Genomic DNA, 23,868 nt, shown 5'->3' with positions numbered 1-23,868 from the left:
GCATCTATGCACATCAATCTGTGTATAGGCACTCTAGATGCACATGGGCACCTGTACATATGTACATGCGTGCACGTCTACGTATATATACACACGTGTGTATGTAGGCACAGATACACGCGTACGTCTGTGTGGACGTACATACGCTCTCTGTAGATGTCTAGGTATGCGTCTGTACGTATGTATACATGTGCACATACACACGCAGATATGTGTGTCTATGCAGGCATGCACGTACGGGTATGCATAGACGTGCATCCACACCTGTGTGCAGACATCACACGTATACACACTATACGTGCATCTAGATGCGTTGACACATCCGCATGTATGTGTGTTTGTGTGCCTATGTATCCCGACATCTCTGCACATGTGAGCATGTGTGTTCATGCCTGTGTCTATCCGTGTACATATGTGTATAGATGCCTCTGTATGCGTATATACACGCAAGCATACACGCACACTAGAAACGCCTAGGCATACACGTGCGCACACAGACACGTGCGTGTACGTGAGCATGCCCTTCGTACGTCTGTGTTTATACGCCTGCGTGCACGTATATGTAGACGCGAATACGTGTGCGTATACATATGTACACGTGTATGTGCACACGTGTATGCGTTCTCTCTCTCTCTCTCTCCCTCTCTCTCTCTCTCTCTCTCTTTCTCTGACTTTTAAGCTGCCAGGACAGTTTCACGAGTTGACTTTCCTTCCCGGTGGTTTTGTTTCATTTCGTTTCTGAGCTACGTGAAAAAGTTATTTATTAATTGAGTTGGCTGTTGTCATGGGACCCGGGGTTTATTTAGTGGATCCCTATGGACTCGGTGCTCCTCACCAGCACGCCCCTCAACACCACCCCCACCCCCTCCCCCCACCCCCTCACCCCCGCAGCCCTGCCACCCCAGACCTCCCAGGTCGTCCGCCTTTCCGCTGTTTGTGGCCAGTGATTTTGAAATCCATGTTCTCCTGACCTCAAGTGCACTTTTCCCACCCACCCGCGCATGCTTGTGTATGTCGTCTTTGGACTTTGTCACGGTGTCTCTACCCAGGTTGAGTTTTGTTTTCTCTTCTTGGGTGTCCGAGTGTCTCCTTGTTTTCCTTTCTTACTCCTAGGCTTGTGTGTCTGTGTCTGTGTCTGCTTTCGAAAGTCCTGCTTTGTTCTCCCAGCAGCGCTTGCCTGGTTTCACTTTGCCTTTCCCTCTCTCTCTCCTTCCCTCCTCCCCCCCCCTCCCTTCCTTTGGGGGGACAGGGGCTGCGGTTTCCTGGAATGTCACAAGTGCCCCTCTCTCTGCTCACCCCACCCCGAGACCCCGCCACCCCCCGGCGTCTCCGTGGAATGTCCCCCCACCACCCTGGAATTGCATAGGGGATCACATCTCTTTCGTGGCAGCCTCCTGGAGAGAGGTCTCCCAGCTCCTCTCCCTTCCTCTGCAGCTGGGGTTGCTTCGTGTCACGTCGCTTGGTGGCAGAAGCTCTGGGCCGAGCTTGGGCTTTTGGGCGCCTGGCGACAGCGACCTGTCCTCGGGACGTTCAAGCCGGTTGTTGGGAGCCACCTGGCAGCCGCTTGTATATTGTCCCTCCCCGTCCAGAGCTTCGGCGAGCCCTTCAGGAGGGTTGTCACTCAGCCGCCGGGCCTGAGGCAGAGCTCTCAGACACCAGCTACACTGGTGGCGACAGTCCCAGTGGCGCTGAGGCCTATGGACGTCCTGCTGTCGCCGGAGATTGGTTCTCTAGGTTTCTGAGGAGGGTGATCATCGCGGTGCTCCGGGTCTGGGCTCTGGGGTGGCCGGACTGGGTCAATCAGCATCTCCCCATGCCCCTGTGGCCGCGGAGATGGACCGGCTGGACCCTCCCTGGGCCTGGCTGCCGCAGTGGGCAGGGAGAGGGTCTTCCCTGCTCAGAGCGCCTGGACTCGAGCTTGTCAGTCCAGACTCCTCCTGGGCCACCCTCAGGAGCGTTTGCTTCGCCCTTGGCCCCGCTCCAAAGGTGGGGACCAGCCCGGACTGTGGCTTGGTGGTCGTCTGAGGGCATGCCTGTGTCCGGGCCCTCGGGTTCTTTCTGACCAAGGTGTTTTCCGCGTCGCACTCTGTAGGTGGGGACCCACCCGCCGGAGGCGTGAGGGTTGACGGGGAGAGGCGTGTTGGCTGGCCGGCCGGCCGGCGTGGGTTCATGTGCGGTCCACTCCCCCCCCCCCACCGTGGGGTCTGGTCGCCTGAGGCCTCTCTCGACTCACATTCTGTTTCTTTTTCAAAGTCCCGATGGGTCTTGAGACGTGTTTGGGCTGTACCCTGCTTCCGCTGGTGGCTGGGGAGTGCACACTCGACCCTTCAGTGTGCCCTCGTGGGTCTCGGTCCTCGGACGCAACTTTTTCTCACCCCTCCCCAACTCCCTGAATCCCAGCCAGGAGGTGTGAACCTGCTCGGGCCGTCCTGGGTGCCCCATCTAGGACGGTCTGGGCCCCAGGCACGGTCCCTGGTCAGGGCCTGCTTGTCTCATTGGAGGCGCCTTGCTGACAGTTCTTTTTTCTTGATGCCCATCAAAGCCAAATTCCTGTTTGGCGACTCGGATGGACCTGTACCCCTACCCGTGTGGGCTAAGTGGGGAGGGCGCCCCCGGCCAGCTCCCTCTCCCTTTGTGGGTGTCCATGCCCCAACTTTGGCCACCACGGGCCCCCTCCCCCTGCTCCCCTCCCCTCAGTCGACCAGATGACCCCTCCCCCCATGAGAGCTCCAGGCCTGGTGCTTATGAGTTAACCCTGGGGACAGGTGGCTGGGCCTAGGTTCCAGGGTTCCTCCCTGCAAGTCACAGGTGGGCCCCACTGTTGGCTGCTGTCATTTCGTCACCCTTAATGGGCCTTTTTTTTTTTACCACCAGGTAAGTGCTGACTCGGTCTCTTTGGTGTCTGCTGCCAAAGACTTGGCCTCCATGTGGCGGGAGTGGTGGGTCGACCAGCCGACTGGAGCCCCTCGGCCTCTGAGTGGTGGGAGTGGTGGGTCGACCAGCCAGCCGGGCCCCTTTTGGCCTCTGGGTTGCGCGAGTGGTGGGTCGACCAGCTGGCCAGAGCCCTCTTGGCCTCCTCCGGGTCAGTTCTCGGATTGATGTGACCTCCAGGCTAGAGTTGGCCTTGGTGGTCTGAGCTGCCAGATCGACCCACTCTCTGATATTTGCATTTTCTTTTCAGATGAGTCAAGCTGGTTGGTTGAGGTTATGTGTGTGATAAGTGCATACTTTTGCCTTTTGTTTCATCGCCACAATATGAGTGTGTATTTCTAACGTGAAGGTCTTTATTTGTCCAATTTTGAACATTGTTTTTGCTGAAAGAGCCGTGTGACCGTCCGTCTGTCCATCTTCGTCGTCATCGAGGGGGGGTCACAAAAGGGGTTTCTCCTGGCACACCCAAAGCATGGTGACAGGGACGGGGAAGATGGCGAGTTATTTCTCAGGGTGGGGGGTCGCAACGCCTGACGTTGGCCTGCGGCCCCCCTTGAATGGGAATGCATTCCGCTGCCTTGTGCGTGGGGGTGTCAAGAATCCTCCCCTTCCTTTCCCTTCCCTTCCATCCGTCTGTTATACCTCGCCCAGGGACATTCTTGAGAAGTGTTGACATTTCCTGTTTTCCTGTCCACGTCGCTGACTGAGTGGAGAAACTGTGCCCTAGGATGGGTCCCGTCTGGCAACTAGTCCCTGCTGGTCTTCCTTGGAGCCTCTAGGCAGCGGGTGGCTCTATGGATAGCAGGTTGGTTGTCAGGCGCCACCAGCCTGTCAGTTGCATTTTTAGAGGGTCCTGTGGGGGGGGGGGGTGTTGCGGGAGGACCACGGGTGGAGCAGGCAGGTGGGGCTGGCGAACTCTTGAATGCCCTGGGGCTGTGGAAAGAGGCTGTGTAGGAGGGGCACCTTGGGCCAGAGTCAACTGCCAGCAGCCAGCGTGAGGAACTCCGCCCGTGGCAAAGGTCATGAGGAAGGAGGCTTGGCATATGCAAAGGCAGGATCGAGCCTCAGGAGTCCCCCCGGGAAATTCTCGAGCATCTGCCCCCAAAACTAGAGTCTGCCTACTTTATTGCTTTGTGCTCTCACATACACCTCTGACTTTATGGGGGGCTGGCCCCCACCACCTCTCTCTGAAAAAGAGTTAACTTGGAGCTCTAGTTAATAATAATTCCTGGGCTTGACAGGAGTGCTTCAACCTACAAACTCCTCTGAAGTTTCTCTAGCCTGCCTGAAAGGCTTGTCTGGCCACATGTGATTGTTCACAGCCTCCCAACTGTGACAGGCACGAGATGCTCTAATCCTTCTAAACATAGATTCTTTTGAGAAGTTAGGAAATTATTAGTGTAGTATAGTGGGCTGATTAGAAATTGTATTGGTGAAGGGTTTTTCATTTGTTGGGCCAATGTTTACTGCTTAGTCTCCACATCCCCTGACCTTATACACATTAATGAATATATAGAAGAAATAAGTATTAACCTTTGATATTAATCACGTTAGACCCTAGGCTAAGCAAATTCTTTCCTTAATTAAAACCCACTACACCCTCACCCATAGGAATCTGGTGCCTTCGGAAGGTGGCGTCTGTTTTAAAAATAATCACTCCTGGAGAAATAAGTGTCCCGGTTGACTGACCGCTGCCACAAGGAGAGGGTCATAAATTGTCAGCAGGCCCCCGGCCAGAAGATGATGTAACACTCCTAAGACCTTGGTGTACATTTGTATGAAGCACCTGATTTTGATAAAAGTCAGGACTGCTGACCCCGTGTGACTTTTGTATTACATCTCTGTGTATAAAAGCCGGCCCTGGAAAATAAAGAATGGGATCAGTTCCTGGAAAGACTGGTCTCCCCATGTTGTTCTTTCTCTCAGTTTCTGGCTGAATTCCCATCTGGAGTGTGGAGGCTTGTCAAGCCTACTAATTATGCCTGGGCTTCTAAGATCTGACCAGGTAGGCCTCAGTGTCTCCTCTCCTTCGGGAGAACGGGAGGATGCCTGTGGCCCACGTAAGTGATGCAAATTCCTTGTCTCGGAGTTTTATTGGCTTTCCACGTAAACCAAGTTATTCAGCCTCTTTCCTCCACTGAATTTTCCTTCTGAGACATCCTTATTTAACCGCTCTTTATATCTTTAATTCTATCGTACCCTGATCACCGAAGCCGTCTCCCCTTCAAATGCCCTGGATCCACTGGGGCTGGACCTGGGCAAGTGGTGCCTGGAACAGGCTAATTCGAAGGTAGGTACCTCAGAGCAAGTGTTGAATTTTCGGGACGGATAGGACCCCACTCAGCGTGCTGCAGACCCCCCTGTAGGGTAGACAGGGCGAGGAGGAGTGGGAAGTTTTGAAAGTGTTAAAAGGTTGGAGAGAAAACCCGGTTTCTGGATTTAAAAGGTTGAAAGAAAACCTGATCTTTGAAAACTAAGACTGAATCTTCTATTATATTTAATTTTCTGACATGGGTAACACTAAAACTAAAAAATGGCAACTCTTTATACAAGTATAAAATAAATAAAAATATTCTCAAAAAAAGGGGGGGGGGAGACTGCTGTACCTCCCGAGGATAGAGAAAGATCTAAAGATAGAGAAAGAGCTAAAGAGTTAAAAGGAGAGAGGAACGGAGAAGGAAGGAATCAGGGAACGCAGCAAGATAGAGAAAGGGAGAAAGGATGTTAGAAAAAGAGATACAGAGAGAAAGATAGGGAGGAGGGAAGAAAAAGTTAGATAGAAAGAGGGTAAAGGGAAAGAAACGAAGGAAAGAGAAGGGTAGTGAGAAAGGAAGGGGGAGAGAAAAGTGAGAAAGGCAGGAAGAGAGGGAGAGAGAGAGAGTGAGACAGTAAGAAGAAAGAAGGGAGAATGAAAGAGGGAAACAGGAAGGAAATGATAGAAAGTGAAAGAGAAGAGAAGAGGAAGGAAAGAAGATAGAGTGAGGGAAAGAAAACTTGAAAAAGGTTGAAAGAGAGGAAGGAAGAAAAAATCAGCAGAGGAGAGAGGAGAGGACTTACAGGACGCTGTGGCCAGACACCCTGGCGAGCTCCCTCTCTCTCTGTGCACACCTTTAAAAAATTTATCCACCACTTTCTGATTTAAGGCGATCACCGCTGGCTCCGTTTGTGCCTCCCAGGGCCCAAGAGTTCCCCACTTTGCCCCCAAAGCCTCTCAAAATGTTGCCTAAGCCTGAGGAAGATAAAAAGTTTTTTGAACAGTGGCGTTTTAAAAACAGACTGCATGCACAATATGCAGAGCGTGCTCCTTGGAGAAAACCGCCTCGGAGGCGGGGGGGGGGGGGGGGTGTCTCACCCAGGCTAAGAGAAAAGCGGAATGGTAAGGGGATTTAACAACAGTATTAACTCCTGACGTGCCGGTTACTCCAATTCCAACAGGAGTGGCTGGCCCCCTACCTGAGGACATTGTAAGATTTGTGCTGAGGCATAGCTCACTTTCTTTTCAAAAAATTTTGGGTGGTGCCTGGTGTAGTAGACTCTGATTATATTGAGAAATTAAAGTCTTGATCTCACCACCTACCCAAACTGTGTAAATTAATAAAGGTCAAAGAGTAACACAGCTTTTGCTTTTACCTTATTATCAGACAGGAAAAAACTTGACTTCTCAAGCTAGGAGCCACAGAACATTTGGATCTAGTGATCTAGCCTTTTGGGTGCAAGAAACTACAGCTTCTAGGCCTTTAAAAATTTTAAATCAAGGAAGTAAAATGTCAGGGCTGAGTTATGAACAGTTATTTAGGCTCTTCAACATTTAAGAGACCACACCTTCAATCTTTTGAATGACTTCCGATATATTGTAGGGTTGTTTCCTCATATAGAAACTGCTAATATTCCAGAAAATAAACTACTATTTTCTCCTTGTTATCTGATTTACAGAGAGAGATTAAACACAGAGATAAAAATATTTTGTGAGACATATTAGAGCCCATTCCAGCTTGCCCGGCCCTTTACATGAAGGAAATGCTTTGGCAGATGCATTGACTAAAGTAATCGCTTTAAACTTATATAAAAAGATTGATAAAGCCAAAAATTCTTACAAAATTCACCATCAAAATTCACCTGCTTCAAGATATAAATTTCATAGACCAGCTAGATGTGTTGCTAACTTGTGGGAGAGGGTATGCTTGTATTTTTCCTCAGGATGCAGATTCGCCAATTTGGATTCCAGACAGGCTAGGTCCGCGGCGTGAACTCGCTTGCCCCACCCACCAGCCAGCTCTTGCCTCCACGGCGCCAACTGCGCCCCGCACCCTCCTCGCCACACCCTGAGACCTAGAGCAAAGAAGTTTGTGCGGTGAGTGAGGGACAGAGATGAAAGTGCGCCTGCGAAGTGTCATCCAGACCAGCATGGCCCCTCTGGCAAGAGGGAAACGCCCCGAGCCCAAGCGGCGGCAGCTAGCCCGAGTCCGCAAACCCCGCCCCTCTGCCAGCCATAGGCGCCGTGGCCGGCAGCCTGCCGCTCTCCTTCTCCCTCCTGATGCTGGGGACACTGCTCCCCCGGGCCAACGCCTGCAGCTGCTCCCCGGTGCACCTGCAACAGGCATTTTACAATGCAGACATAGTGATAAGGGCTAAAGCAGACAGTAAAAAAGAGGTGGACGTAATATAGTAACTTGTAAACAATGTATGCTTTCATCTTGTTTAAACCTTCAATATAATATTTGCTCCTTTGTGGTGTTGTTGTGAACAATGTATGCTCTCACCTTGTTTAAACCCTAAATATAATGTTTGCTCCTTTGTAGTGTTACAACGTCCACCTTATCTTATGATGTAACCACTTATTGATATAATTATGGTCTTGCTGTATTACAACAACTACAGGATTTAATGTGATCATGACAATTTGTGAGCTTATTTATTTTAGGAATATCAGCTTTAATAGCAACAATTACTTCTATTACTGTGGCAGCAATATCATTGACTCAACAAGTGCATAGTACCCAATATGTTGATACCATGTCTAAAAATGTTTCTTTAACTCTAGCAACACAGGAAGCTATAGATAGAAAGTTGGAGATGAGGGTAGATGCCTTGGAAGAGGTTATAATGCATATTGGGACTTAGTTACAGGCTTTAAAAGTGAAAATGGCTCTGTCATGCCATGCTGATTACCAGTGGATATGCGTGACATCTTTGAAGGTAAACGAGACCAATTATGAATGGGAAAAAATTAAAAATCATGTTTCAGGTGTTTGGAACAGCTCTGACATTGGCCTGGACTTAGGGAAACTTCATAATCAAATACAGACCTGGGAACACTCTCGACTAGATTTTACCGCAGCTGGAGCAGCTAATGACTTCTTTCATACCTTCTCAAACTTTGTTTCTGGAAAAAATATTCTGTCTAATACCTTTAGTTATGCTGCTGTTGGTGCTCTAATTCTGCTTCTCATAATCATTCTTCCTTGTTTTGTCTGGATTCTTCGGCAGAGCATTCAGAAGCTCGTGACTGAGCTGCATCTGGCTGTTTTAAGAAATAAAAAAGGGGGAGATGCCGGGAGCCAGCGTGAGGAACTCCGCCCATGGCAGAAGTCATGAGGAAGGAGGCTCGACATACGTAAAGGTGGGATCAAGCCTCAGGGGTCCCCCCTGGACATTCTCGAGCATCTGCCCCCCAAACCAGAGTCTGCCTACTTTACTGCTTTGTGCTCTCACCTACACCTCTGACTTTATGGGGGGCTGTCCTCCACCACCTCTTTCAGGGAAGGAGTTAACTTAGAGCTCCAGCTAATAATAATTCCTGGGCATGACAGGAGAGTTTCAACCTACAAACTCCTCTGAAGTTTCTCTAGCCTGCCTGACAGGCTTGTCCGGCCACATGTGATTGTTCACAGCCTCCCAACCGTGAGAGGCCCGAGATGTTCTAAACCTTCTAAAAACAGATTCTTTTGAGAAGTTAAGAAATTATTAGTGTAGTATAGTGGGTTGATTAGAAATTGTATTGGTTAAGGGTTTTTCACTTTTTGGGCCAATGTTTACTGCTTAGTCTCCACATCCCCTGACCTTATACACATTAATGAATATATAAAAAAAGTATTAACCTTTGATATTAATCACGTTAGACCCTAGGCTAAGCAAATTCTTTCCTTAATTAAAACCCACAACACCCTCACCCTATAGGAATGTAACTTTATCTGGTGCCTTCGGAAGGTGGCGTCTGTTTTAAAAATAATCACTCCTGGAGAAATAAGTGTTCTGGTTGACTGACCGCTGTCACAAGGAGAGGGTCATAAATTGTCAGCAGGCCCCCTGGCAAGAAGATGATGTAGCACCCCTAAGACCTTTGTATACATTTGTATGAAGCACCTGATTTTGATAAAAGTCAGGACTGCTGACCCCATGTGACTTTTGTATTACATCTCTGTGTATAAAAGCAGACCCTGGAAAATAAAGAAGGGGACCAGTTCCTGGAAAGACTGGTCTCCCCATGTTGTTCTTTCTCTCAGTTTCTGGCTGAATTCCCATCTGGAGTGTGGAGTCTGGTCAAGGCTATTAATTATGCCTGGGCTTCTAAGATCTGACCAGGTAGGCCTCAGTGTCTCCTCCTTCGGGAGAATGGGAGGATGCCTGCGGCCTATGTAGATGATGCAAATTCCTTGTCTGGAATTTTATTGGCTTTCCACATAAACCAAGTTATTCAGCCTCTTTTCTCCACTGAATTTTCCTACTGAGCTATCTTTATTTAACCACTCTTTATATCTTTAATTCTATCATATCCTGATTGCTGATGCTGTCTCTGCTTTGAATTCCCTGGATCCACTGGGGCTGGACCCCGGCAGTCAATGGGGTGGGATGGGTAGCCACTTGGGCTTTATGGTTTGAATTGGAAATCTCATTTTGGAGACTTGATCAATTTGGAGAATAGGTATTTTAACCCAAGGGAATTGACTTCCTTCTTTTGGTTCTTGTCTCCCTTGACATTGGGGGAATCTTCCTTCTCCTGCCAAGGATTTCAAACAAAGCCATGACAGATCACGCAGATCCACTTGCTCCAGTCAGGTTCAGGGGCAGAGCGTGAGGATCAAACTGGCCTGGGGAGAGCAAGTCACGCCCTCGCCCCCCGCCGCCAACTCGGAACACGCCCCTGTCTTCCTGCCCAAAGACCAAGTGCGGGCTGGTGGTGGCAGACTCACATGTCACGGGATTGGTCTTGATCCTGGATGAATGAGCTCAGGAAACACAAGCAAATGATGTGGGATATCCATCCATGCACATTATCCTTTGCCTGACTGTGTCTCTCTGTCTCTGCCCGCCTGCACACCACACACACGCATACCCACACACACCATGCGCATACCACACACACACTGCATCATCCTTTGCACCTGGCTGCGTCTCTCTGTCTCTGCCCACACCACCCACAGGCACACCCTACACACTACACGCATACCCACACACACACCCCGCCCTCACACGGCATGCACACAGACATCCCGACCCGATCCCCCCCACACACACACACACACTATGTTGTCCTTTACCTGGCTGTGACTCTCTGCCTCTGCCCACACACCACATGCATGCCCCCACACACAGACGCCTCGCCCCGCCCCACACATCACACACACACACCCCTAACCCTACACCACCCACACACCTTGCCCACACACACACACGGCCCTACACACTGGCCACACACCACCCACCCCGCACACCCACACCACACACACACACACACTGCGTTGTCCTTTGCCTGGCTGTGTCTCTCGGCCTCTGTCTCTGCCCCACCCCCTGCACCCACAGGCACACCCCACACGCACACACCCATGCCGCCCACACGGCCCCACGTGGCACCTATATACACCACACCCACACCACACACCTACCCCCACACAGACACACACGGTCCCATACACCACCCACAAACACCACCTGCGCGTGCCACAGACATGCCACACACCAACTCCCCACCCCACACACAGACATCTGCCAGGGTCCAGCCCCGGTGGATCCAGGGAATTCAAAGCTGAGACGGTGTCAGCGAGGATCAGGAAACAACTGCTTAATTAAACGTTAATTAAGGATATAAAGAGTGGTTAAATAAGGATAGCTCAGTGAGAAAAAATTTAGTGGAGAAAAGAGGCTGAATAACTTGGTTTACGTGGAAAGCTAATAAAATTCCAAAATAAGGAATTTTGCATCACCTATGTAGGCCGCAGGCGTCCTCCCATTCTCCCGAAGGAGAGGAGACACTAAGGCCTCCCCGGTCAGATCTTAGAAGCCCAGGCAAAATTAGTAGGCTTGACGAGCTTCCCCGCTCCAGATGAAAATTCAGCCAGAAGGTGAGAGAAAGAACGACATGGGGAGACCAAATTTCAGTGAACAAAATTGTGTACTTTATTTTCCAAAGTAGTTTTATACCTTAAGTTGTGCATAGAGGATAATGGGGGAAGGGGTAGAGTCATGCAAGGACAGCAGTCCCTGATCCTAATCGAAGCCAGGCTTTCAAACTTATCATATGCAAAAGTTTAGGTGATTTACATCATCTTCTGGCCAGGAGGCCTGTTAACATTTTAAGAAACTTATTTTTCTCTAAAGGTGATTATTCTAAAGTCAGGTGCCAGCCTCCAAAAGCATTAGATAAAGTTGCATTCCTATAGGGCAAAGGTGTGGTGGGCTATAACAAGAAAAGAATTAACTCAAGGGTCCAAGGTTACAAACATTAAAGCTACTACTTACATGTCTATACACCAATTATATCAACCAATACACTTCCAGGGACACAGTAGGTAAGGGATATGGCTATAACAAGAAAAGAATTAACTCAAGGGTCCAAGGTTACAAACATTAAAGCTACTACTTACATGTCTATACACCAATTATATCAACCAATACACTGCCAGTGACACAATAGGTAAGGGATATGGAGACTTAGCAGCAGACATTGGCCCAACAAGTGAAAAACCCTTCACCAATACAATCTAATCAATCTTTTAACTGCTCAAAGGAATCTGTATTTAGACAGTTTAGAACACCTCATGCCTCTCACAGTTGGGAGGCTCTGAACAATCACACGTGCCTGGAAAAACCTATTCAGGCAGGCTAGAGGACTTTCAAAGGAGTTTGTAGGTTGAAACACTGTCACACCCAGGAATTATTAACTGGAGCTGTAAGTTAACTCTTTTTTCAGAGAGAGGTAGTGGGGGACAGCCCCCTGTAAAGTCAGAGGTGTAGGTGAGAGCACAAAGCAGAAAGTAGGCACACTCTGGTTTTGGGGGTAGATGCTCGAGAATTTCCAGGGGGACTCCTGAGGCTCGATCCCACCTTTGCATATGCCGAGCCTCCTTCCTCATGACCTTTGCCACAGGCGGAGTTCCTCATGCTGGCTCCTGGCAGACACCCAGCCCAGATGATCCCTGCCCACACCACATACATACCTGCACGTGTGCACGCACGCACTCACGCATGTACACACACACACACACATACACACACACACTACCTTGTCCTTTGCCTGTCTGTGACTCTATGCCTCTGCCTCTGCCCACACACCACATGCATGCCCACACAAAGAGATGCCCTGCCCTGCCCCCACACACCACACACACACACCCCTCACCCCACACCACACAAACACACAGCCCATAAACACCCCGCCCCCCACCCCTCCCCCCACACCACACACACACCCTGCCCACACACACATGCATGACCCTACACACCGGCCACCCCCCCCACACACACTGTGTTGTCCTTTGCCTGGCTTGTCTCTTGGCCTCTGTCTCTGCCCTCTCCCCGCACCCACAGGTGCACCCCCCCACACACACCCATGCCACACACACAGCCCCACGTGGCACCTATACACACCACACCCACACTACACACCTACACCCCCACACACACACGGCCCCACACACCACCCACGCAACACCACCTGCGCATGCCACAGACACGCCACACACCACCTCCCCCCACCACACACAGACACCCAGCCCAGACGCACCCTGCCCACACCACACACATACCCTTGCCCGTGCACACGCACACACACACACACACACACACACACTACGTTGTCCTTTGCCTGGCTGTGACTCTCTGCCTCTGTCTCTGCCCACACAGCAAATGCATGGCCACACATACACACCCACCCCGCCCCGCCCCCACACACCACACACACCCCTCCCCCACACCACATACACACAGCCCACAAACATCCGCCCCCACACACCACACACACCCCTCCCCCCACACCACATACACACAGCCCATAAACCCCCCATCCCTCCCCCCACACCACACACACACCCCACCCACACACACACGCACGGCCCTACACACCGGCCACCCCCCCTCCCACACACAAACACTGTGTTGTCGTTTGCCTGGCTGTGTCTCTTGGCCTCTGTCTCTGGCCCCTCCCCCCCCCCGCACCCACAGGCACACACCCATGCCGCCCACACGGCCCCACGTGGCACCTATACACACCACACCCACACCACACACCTACTCTCCCCCCCACACACGGCCCCTCACACCACCCTCGCAACACCACCTGTGCATGCCACAGACAGGCCACACACCGTTTCCCCCACCCCCATCCCGGCCCACTGTGTGTGTTCTTGTCCCCTCTCTTTCTCCTTCCTTTCTCCCTCATCCTCTCTCTCCCCCTCGCTCCCCTCCCTCCACCTTCACAGGATAGGGTGCCTTTAAGATGACTCTGCCTGTTGTGAATACACCCTTGAAATGACTATTGCTATAGTCTGACCTGTCGCACCTGTAACCTGGGGCGGCAGGGTGGGGGTGGTCAAACATCCTTGGTACGCTAGGGATAGCTTTCTCTGTGGAAGGTGGAAGCCTCCCTTCCATCCCTCACTGCAAACAGGCAAACCTACCACAACTCAAAGCAATGGTGTTTGCCACGTGGGGCATACCTTCCACCGTCTCTACTGATGGACACACCACCCACTTCATTGAGCATATCTGAGGAGCCTTCACCCAAAGCTCCTGCCAGATTCTTCAGAACTGTCAGTCTTCCAGTCACCCACCACCATCAGGCGAGGTTGCTGGAGTCCAGCCCCAGTTGGATCCAGGGATTCCCTCAGGATGACAGCGTTGGCGATTAAGGGATAGCAGAGGCTGAGAGATTTATTAGATGTTCAATAATAACTGGTTTATGTGGGAAATCAATAAAGTTTGTGACACCAAACTTGTTCTGACCACGGAGGCCGCAGGTGCCCTCTAGAATAGCAGAAGGTGCCCCACCTTAGGCACCTTCTCGAGTGGGTCTTAGGAGCCCAGGCAAATAAGTGGTCGCAGAGGACCCCTGCGCTCCAAATTATTTTGGCATGAAGGAAGAACAGGAGAGAAAAGGAGGAAAAGGAAACAAGAAAGAATATCATGGACAGACCAAGCTTCAGTGAGCAAGGCCTGCAGCTTTATTTTCAACGGGGGCTTTTATACCCTAAGTTGCACATAGAGGATAATAGGGGATGTAAAATCATGCAAAGTCATCAGTCTTTGATCCTTATCAAAACCAGGGTTTCTTTCCTGCAAATTTATCGTGTACAAATGGTTTAGGTGATTTACATCATCTTCTGGCCAGAAGGCCTATTAACATTTTATGACTCTTGACAAAGATTTGTCAATCCATAAGACTTATTTTCTCTAAGAGTAATTATTTTAAGATTTGGTGCCATCCTCCGAAGGTGTTAGATAAAGTTGCATTCCTATAGGGCAGAGGTGCAGTGGGTTTACAACAAAGGAAAGAATTTATTACCTTAAGGGTTTAAAGTTGCTAACACCAAGGCCACTACTTATTTTTTCTACATACCAACTATATTAATTAACACACTTCCATGCATACAATACAGGGCATGTGGAAACTTGGCAGCAAGCATTGGCTCATCAATGAAATCTTATACTAGTTTTATTCTGACAGTTTCTAACTCTCTGAGAGGCTCTAAGCTATTTGAATATCTTAAGCTTCCCATGCCTCTCGAGGCTGAGAGACTGTAAACAATTGTATGCATAACTGTAAGAGTCCAGGTAAACTTGTCAGGCCAGTTAGAGAGCTATCTGAGGGGTTTGGATCTAAACACTCCTACTATGCCCAGGAACTTTATTGACTGGAGCTGTAAGTTAATTCTTTTTGGACAGAGTGAGATGGTGGTGGTGGGCAACCCCCGTAAAGTCAGAGGTGAGAGCACAAAGCAATAAAGTAGGCAGACTCTGGTTTTTGGGGGTAGATGCTCGAGAATGCCCAGGGGGATTCCTGAGGCTCAATCCTGCCTTTGTGTATGCTGAGCTTCCTTCCTCATGACCTTTGCCACGGGGGGAGCTCCTCATGCTGGCTCCCAGCACGAGGTGTAGAGAACCAACGGAGAAACTGGAGGGAATAACTTTTTCCATGGGGTTGGATGAACTGAGGAATAGGATGCTGAAGTGGATGCCTGACTTCTTGAGGAAAAGAGGATGGGGGGTAGGGAAGGGCAGGACAGTCCACTTAGGAGGTGGGGTTGAACATGAACACATAAACTGTACATCAAAAGAATCCATAAGAACCTACTATATACTATGCCAGCACAGGAAAGTAGACGTATGACGTTGCATGAACCTCTAAGGGAAAAGACTCTGAACACCTGAAACGAACACGACTTTGGAAATCCACCCTAGGCTTCATTTCTGCCGTGAGGGTGCTGTCGTGTGCATATCTGAGGGGATTGATATGTCTCCCGGCCATCTTCATTCCAGCTTGTGCTTCATCCAGCCCAGCACTTCTCATGATGTGTACTGAGCGTGTATGTTCAATAAGCAGGGTGATGATAGACAGCCTTGATGGACTCCTTTCTCTTATTTGGAACCAGCCTGTTGGGTTCCATGTCTAGTTTTAGCTGTTGCTTCCTGACCTGCCAAAATACAGATTCCTCATTTTTTTTTTTTTTAATTCCCTAACCTGAGTGAAAAGCGAGAGAGACAGAGAGAAGACAGATGGAGGGACGGGCGGGCGGACAGGCAGGCAGGCACTAAAAAGAAAGAAAGAAAATAATGAAAGAACCTACCATTCCATCTGTTGCTTTCCAGATACAAAGAGAAAACAAAGGACAGAAAAGGACACGGTGTTTAAAATGGGAATTTGGAAAGATGGACATCCCCTTGGTCACTTCATACAGCACCCCTGTCAGCAGAAGGGAATTGTTTCTCTTTTTCTCTCGACCTGGTCCTTCCAGACTTCAGAAACTCTCTGTGGAGGATTCTTATCTCCTTGGCGAGAGTGATTGCCACACGTTCCTTTGGGGCCCAGAGGATGTTTCCGTGAAACGGGGGTACACACTTCCGGATAGGAGAGTCGTGTCCTATACGTGTGTGTGTGTGTGTGTGTGTGTGTGTGTTTCTTTGCGTGTGGTTCTTCACCCGAGAGGGGGGAACTGGAGCCTGAAGTGTTCCGAGCTGCCTCCGCTATCTGGGGACAACAACCCTCTCTCGGGGGGGGGAGGGACCACGTCCCATGTTCTCTTGCTCTTCTGATGGAGCACCCAAAAGGCCCTGTGCCTGAAGCCCTGCGGATGGAAGCTAGAGGACTTGGTGAACGTTTCTGACGGAGCTTCCCTGGTGGCTCACACGGTCAAGAGTCTGCCTGCGATGCAGGAGACCCGGGTTCCATCCCCGGGCCAGGAAGGCCTCCTGGAGAAGGACATGGCAACCCGCTCCAGGGCCCGACCCTGACGTCTAGAAATCAACCTCCTAGACTGCCTCTCCCTCTGCCGACTGGTTTCTCGAATCCACTCCAGGGATGAACCTGTGTGTTTCCTTGGTTTGCCTACAAGCGCCTCTGAGGAAAAATAAAACCTGATGGCTTGCACCCCAGGCCTGCTTTCCCGCACCCGTCCATCGACATCACGGCCTCCTGAGAGGAGATACGATCACTGTTTCCCTGAACGGAGGATCTGTGCTCAGAAACTCTTGCCATGACACGGAGGCCCCTACGAACTAACCTATTTCGTCCCTCCCTCCTCCTTCCCTCCTTCCTTCCTTCCTTCCGGATTTTTATTCCTTTATTTCTTTTTTTAATTTTCTCTCACGTCCATGCACATGCACACTCACATGCACATGCACCGTCTCTCACGTACACGCATCAATGCATGCACTCACAGACACAGTCACCAGCTCAGCTTTTCATGGTTTCCAGAAAAGTGTCAGAGGAGGGAAAACTGCTGGGGTCGGGAGTAGGCCTCTGTCCCCACCCCACCCCACCCCACCCCACTGCACGTGAACCTCCGTGCCCTGTGGAGTGTTTTGGAGTCAAGTGACTTAAGAGCCGGCCAGCGCCAGAGGAACGCTCTGCCCCTCCCTCCTTTTCTGTCCCTCTGAAGGCAGGCAGGGAGGAAAACCTCCTCCCACGGAGGGGAAGATGTCAAGGGATGGTGGCTGCTTCGATGCACGTCTGTGATCCTCATGTGCATGAGTGAGGTTTCCTGGGTTACCAAAAGGAGGAGACTCCTTTGGCCTGACACGAGGCGAATCTGTCCCTCGGCCTCCCTCCCCACCCCCCAGCCCCCTTCCTCCGCGCGGTGCCGAAGGGGCCGTCTCAAGGTGGAGACATGGAATGGCTGGGTGGGGCGGATCACCATTCAATAGAGAGAAGCTCGAGGCGAAGTCAGAGGCTCTGACTTGACTGGAAAGCTTTCTGCATTTGAATGAAGCTATCCGGCGAGGCTATCCTGCAGGGGGAGGGTGGGGGAAGGTGGGGGTGGGGCCCACAGACAATAGCCCCTGCCTGCAGGGCCTGCTGGCCTGCCGGGCTGAAGGGGCCCTTTGGCGGCGGCGGCGGCGGCGGCGGGGCCACGACCCCGACTCCTGCAACTCGATCCCTTCAAGGAAACTTCTGGGGTGACTCCTGTCCAGGGAATACATCCAGATGGGCCTGTTTCTGAAAAAGGCCCGAGTCACAGTTGTGACAGGTTCTCTGGATCTCTTGACACATGGATTGACCTGCACCCTCCCATCCTGTCAGACCCTTTGGACACGCTTGAAGAGGTCTTTGGCCTCGGCCAGAAAACAAGCCGAGATAAACAAATACGTTTTTTGTCTGTGTTTTTGAACAGGGCGGAAAATGATGCGTGGCCGTGGATTGGAGAGAAACCTACGCCTCTCACACGCCTGAAGGCAGGAAGTTCTCAGGGGACAGAACCTGCCTTCACTTCTCAGGGGGACCATGACGGTCCCTTCGCCTTGTGCGCCCCCGACCCCTAGCCCAGTCCCGCATTCCCGTCTCCCTAACCTCACACTCCCCTACCCCACCCCACCCCCACCCCACCCCACCCCACCCCACCCCTGGCCACCGAGGGGGGCCCAGGGAGGGATGGCAGTCTCAGCCCCGGATCTGAGATGTCACTCATGAAAGCACTGTAGGCCGAGATGCCAGATGGCTGCCCGGCTGCTTGGTGTCCATCTCCATCAGCCATGCCCGAAAGGCACTTGAGATCATGGACAGCAAATAGTGCACCCAGAAAACACAAAAGGATCCTCCTGAACGCAGAACGGTGGTTGTTATGTGCCGGCAGCCAGCGTGAAGAACTCGGCCCGTGGCAAAGGTCATGAGGAAGGAGGCTCAACATACGCAAAGGTGGGATCAAGCCTCAGGAGTCCCTCTGGAAATTCTCGAGCATCTGCCCCCAAAACCAGAGTCTGCATTCTTTACTGTCTTGTGCTCTCACCTACACCTCTGACTTTACGGGGGGCTATCCCCCACCACCTCTCTCTGAAAAAGAGTTAACTTAGAGCTCCAGTTAATAATAATTCCTGGGCGTGACAGGAGTGTTTCAACCTACAGACTCCACCGAAGCTTCTTTAGCCTGCCTGACAGGTTTGTCCGGCCACATGTGATTGTTCACAGCCTCCCAACTGTGAGAGGCACGAGATGCTTTAAACCTTGTAAAAGCAGATTCTTTTGAGAAGTTAGGAAATTATTAGTGTGGTATAGTGGGTTGATTAGAAGTCATATTGGTGAAGGGTTTGTCATTTGTTGGGCCAACGTTTACTGCTAAGTCTCCACATCCCCTGCCCTTATACACATTAATGAATATATATAAGTAAGTATTATCCTTTGATATTAATCACATTAGACCGTAGGCTAAGCAAATTCTTTCCTTAATTAAAACCCACTGCACCCTCACCCTATAAGAATGTAACCTTATCTGGTTCCTTTGGAAGGTGCCATCTGTTTTAAGAATAATCACTCCTGGAAAAATAAGTGTTCAGGTTGACTGACTGCTGTCACAAGGAGAGGGTCATAAATTGTCAGCAGGCCCCCTGGCCAGAAGATGATGTAACACCCCTAAGACCTTTGAATACATCTGTATGAAGCACCTGATTTTGATAAAAGTCAGGATTTCTGACCCCATGGGACTTTTGTATTACATCTCTGCCGAGGTCCAGCCCAGCTGATCCAGGGAGTTTGAAGTGGGGACGGCGTCTGCGAGGATCAGGATACAATAGCTGCAATTAGATATTAATTAGAGATATAAGGAGTAATAGAATGAGGGTAGCTCAGTAGGAAAATTCAGTGGAGAAAAGAGGCTGAGTAGCTTGGTTTATGCGGGAGACCAATAAAACTTCAAGACAAGAAGTTTGCACCACTTACGTAGGCTGCAGGCATCCTTCCATTCTCCTGAAGGAGAGGAGACACTGAGGCCCCCCCCCCCAGTAAGATCTTAGAAGCCCAGGAAAAATTAGTAGGCTTGGTGGGTTCTGTGCTCCAGATGGAGACTCAGCCAGAGTTTGATAGAGAGAGCGACATGGGGAGACCAGTATTTCCAGAAACTGATCCCAATTCTTTATTTTCCATGGTCTACTTTTATACACTGAGATGTTATGCAAAAGTCATGTGGGGTCAGCTTCCTGACTTTTATCAAATTCAGGTGCTTCATACAAATGTATACAGAGGTCTTAGGGGTGTTATATCATCTTCTGGCCAGGGGGCCTGCTGACAATTATGACCCTCTCCTTGTGACAGCGGTCAGTCAACCAGGACACTTATTTCTCCAGGGGTGATTATTCTTAAAAAAGACTCCACCTTCTGAAGGTACCAGATAAAGTTACATTCCTATGGGCTGAGGGTGTAGTGGGTTTTAATTAAGGAAAGAATTTACTTAGCCTAAGGTCTAATGTGATTAACATCAAAGGTTAATACTTATTTCTTCTATATATTCATTAATGTGTATAAGGGCAGGGGATGTGGAGACTTAGCAAAAAACATTGGTTCAACAAATGAAAAACCCTTCACCAATAAAATTTCTAATCAGCCTACTATACTTATACTAATGGTTTTCTAACTTTTCTAAGGAACCTGTTTTTAGAAGGTTTAAAGCATCTCGTGCCTCTCATGGTTGGGAGGCTGTGAGCAATCACATGTGTCTGGACAAACCTGTCAGGCAGGCTAGAGAACCTTCAGAGGAGTCTGAAAGTTAAAACACTCTTGTCACGCCCAGGAGTTTTTATTAACTGGAGCTCTAAGTTAACTCCTTCTCCGAAAGAGGTGGTGGGGGACAGCCCCCCGTAAAGTCAGAGGTGTAGGTGAGAGCACAAAGTAGTAAAGCAGGCAGGCTGTGGTTATGGGGGTAGATGCTCGAGGATTTCCAGGGGGACTCCTGAGTCTTGATCCTGCTTTTGCATATGTTGAGCCTCCTTCCTCATGACCTTTGCCATGGGCGGAGTGCCTCACGCTGGCCTCCAACATCTCCCCCTTTTTATTTCTTAAAGCAGCCTGATGCAGCTCAGTCGCGAGCTTCCAAATGCTCTGCTGAAGAATCCGGACAATACAAGGAAGAATAATTATGAGAAGTAGGATTAGAGCACCAATGACAGCATAACTAGGGATATTAGACAGAATATTTTTTCCAGGAATAAAGTTAGAGAAAGTGTGAAAAAAGTCACCACCGGTGACGGTAAAATCCATTCGAGAGTGTTCCAAGGTCTGTATTTGATTATGAATTTTCCCTAAGTCCAGGCCAATATCAGAACTATTCCAAACACCTGAGATATGATTTTTAATCTTTTCCCACTCATAATCTGTCTCATTTACCGTCAAAGATGTCACGCATATCCACTTGTAATCCGCTTGGCATATCAAAGCCATCTTCACCTTTAAAGCCTGTAACTCAGCCCCAATATGCATAATTGCCTCTTCTAAGGCGTCTACTCTCATCTCTAATTTCCTATCTATAGCTTCCTGAGTTGCTAGAGTTAAAGAAACATTTTTAGACATGGTATCAACATATTGGGCAGTATGCACTTGTTGAGTCAATGATATTGCTGCTGCAGTAACAGAACTAATTGCTGCTATTAAAGCTGATATTCCTAAAATAAGTAAGCCCACAAACCACCGTGATCACATTAAATCCTGTAGTTGTTGTAGCACAGCGAGACCGTAATTGTCATACCAGTGGGAGGTCACGGTCACAGGTATAATGAGATAGGGTGGGCGTTGCAACACCACAAAAGAGCAAATATTATATTGAGGGGTCAAACAGGATGAAAACATACATTGTTCACAAGTTACCACGTTAGGTCCACCTGAATAATTTATGCGTACATTAAGTTTGTTGGAGTCATTAGTAAAAAGGAAAACATAAGGCGAGGGTAAACAAACTAAAACAGAATAAGTGGAATTGTTATCTGGGCGAGATGAAGAAACGGGGGCAGTAGCAGCAAGGGCTCTCCAAATCTCAGGTTGCCAATAGGTTTTGCTTTTAGTTGTATAAGACAGCATAGGAGGAACAAATTGGTTAATATGCCATCTAGTGGCTTGCGTAGGCCAAGGAAGAGGAATCCTATTCCAATTCTCAAATCTGCCTTTAAATGTTATCTTGATCAATGGATCCTCACCCGGATTCGGGTTACTCCAGTCCTGAATAGTATAATTCCCACCGCCTGGTATCCTATAATCAATCCTTGAACTATAAGTACAAGTTGTCCAAGTCGGATACCCAGTACGGCCATCTATGGTCTTCCACACTTCATCTGAAGGAGCAACCTTATAACACTTTGGATAACCGGAAGGGGGTGTAAAGCGCAGGGTCACGGATCCCAGGTAAGTGGGCCACTAATACCCAAACTACCCAATGATGTAAAGACTGGGAATCTATTTTTGAGGAATATGTTATAATTATTTTTGTAGAGGCCCCGATGCACCCTTCTTTAGTGGGTGTTATAAAACTCTTTGGATTACTGGGGAAGTTAAAGCAAACAGGAAGATCGTCTATTAATCCCCAGAAAGTATGATTAAAATTAATAGGATATTTATCTTTAGTGTAAGAAGTATAGAATCCTCCCAAAAGCTGAGGTTGGTCTGTGTTGACCCGTATAGGCTCATTATTCCAGGAAACAACCTGGAAAGTTGGAGGATCTGGGAGATATGCCCAATACTTACCTGAAATAGGAGAGGCGCTTACCTGGCAGGAAAGCAAGGCAAGCATGGCAATAAAAACTTTCTCAGGAGAATTTGGAGATCCCTGCAAGGAAGTCATTCCTCGTGCTTGGTGATAGAGTGTTTTTATTTGTTCACAAGTGGGTATGGGGGCATTCCGGGTCACCTGAGCTTGGCGGCCTGGGATGTTTCTGCAGCGCAGGGAATCAGGGGGAGTAGTGTCCCATATGTGAAGCTGAGACATCTGTTTGGTGGGTGGATCTGTTCCTTGCTCATCCAAGGTTCCTGAAGTCAATTGTCTTGATGTCGGCAGCGTCTCCCATGCTGGCTGGGGAAGCGGAGGCAGAGGAGGCCCCTTCCTCTTGCGGGGTTGCGGCAGCCGTGTAGTCCGGTATCCGAGGGGCTGAGACATGACGAATCAATCTGTATGGAGCCCAAATTGGAGAGTCTGTGTCCTGTGGGAAAACACAAGCATATCCTCGACCGCTGGTTAACAACGGATCGGGACCTTTCCATTGTCTGGAGAGGAGGTCCTTCCATTTAACTAATGGCTTTGCATTCAATTGCTCCGGGCACCAATGGCAAAGCATTGCAGTAGTTCTGGCCGAATCGGCATTTAAAATATTTATTACAGCTCTCTTTGCTGCATCTACTGCGAGAATGAAGACCATTCTCAGCAACCCTAACCCTAACCCTAACTTGAAGGGACGGACAGTTATTGTGAAGGGCCCCAGAGGCACCCTGCGGAGGGACTTCAATCACATCAATGTAGAACTCAGTCTCCTTGGAAAGAAAAAGAAGAGGCTCCGTGTTGACAAATGGTGGGGAAACAGAAAGGAACTGGCCACTGTTTGCACAATCTGTAGTCACGTACAGAACATGATCAAGGGTGTTACACTGGGCTTCCGTTACAAGATGAGGTCGGTGTATGCCCACTTCCCCATCAACGTTGTTATTCAGGAGAATGGTTCTCTTGTGGAAATCCGAAATTTTTGGGGTGAAAAATACATACACAGGGTTTGAATAAGGCCAGGGGTTGCCTGTTCAGTATCTCAAGCCCAGAAAAATGAGTTGATTCTTGAAGGAAATGACATTGAACTTGTGTCAAATTCAGCTGCTTTGATTCAGCAAGCCACCACAGTTAAAAACAAGGATATCATAAAATTTTTGGATGGTATCTATGTTTCTGAAAAAGGAACAGTTCAACAGGCTGATGAATAAGATCTCAGTGATCCTGCTGCAGAAACAACAAGATAGCAGATGTTTCTATGGACCTGGTTGTGATATTTTAAAGAGACAATAAAAACTCTTGATTTGAAAAAAAAAATACAATATTTATTACAAAAAGAGCATGTTGCAAGATTTGATGGGGAGAGCTATACTTAAACTTCCCTTCTTTTAATTTTTGAATTTGAACCTTTAATATTTGATGTGCTCTTTCCACAATGGCTTGTCCCTGGGGATTATAAGGGATGCCTGTATTGTGTTTAATTTGAAACTGTAAACAAAATTCC

The 23,868-nt window shown here is 49.2% G+C and overlaps 1 pseudogene; it reads left to right on the top strand.

Moving 5' to 3' along the window:
* The first annotated feature begins 22,334 nt into the window (after nt 1-22,334).
* Nucleotides 22,335-23,629, top strand: LOC100299324 (large ribosomal subunit protein uL6-like; annotated as a pseudogene).
* The last annotated feature ends 239 nt before the right edge of the window (nt 23,630-23,868 follow it).

The sequence above is a fragment of the Bos taurus genome, unplaced genomic scaffold, assembly GCF_002263795.3.
Source record: "Bos taurus isolate L1 Dominette 01449 registration number 42190680 breed Hereford unplaced genomic scaffold, ARS-UCD2.0 Leftover_ScbfJmS_169, whole genome shotgun sequence".
Lineage (NCBI taxonomy): Eukaryota > Metazoa > Chordata > Mammalia > Artiodactyla > Bovidae > Bos > Bos taurus.
This window is presented reverse-complemented; position numbering and strand designations above follow the sequence as displayed.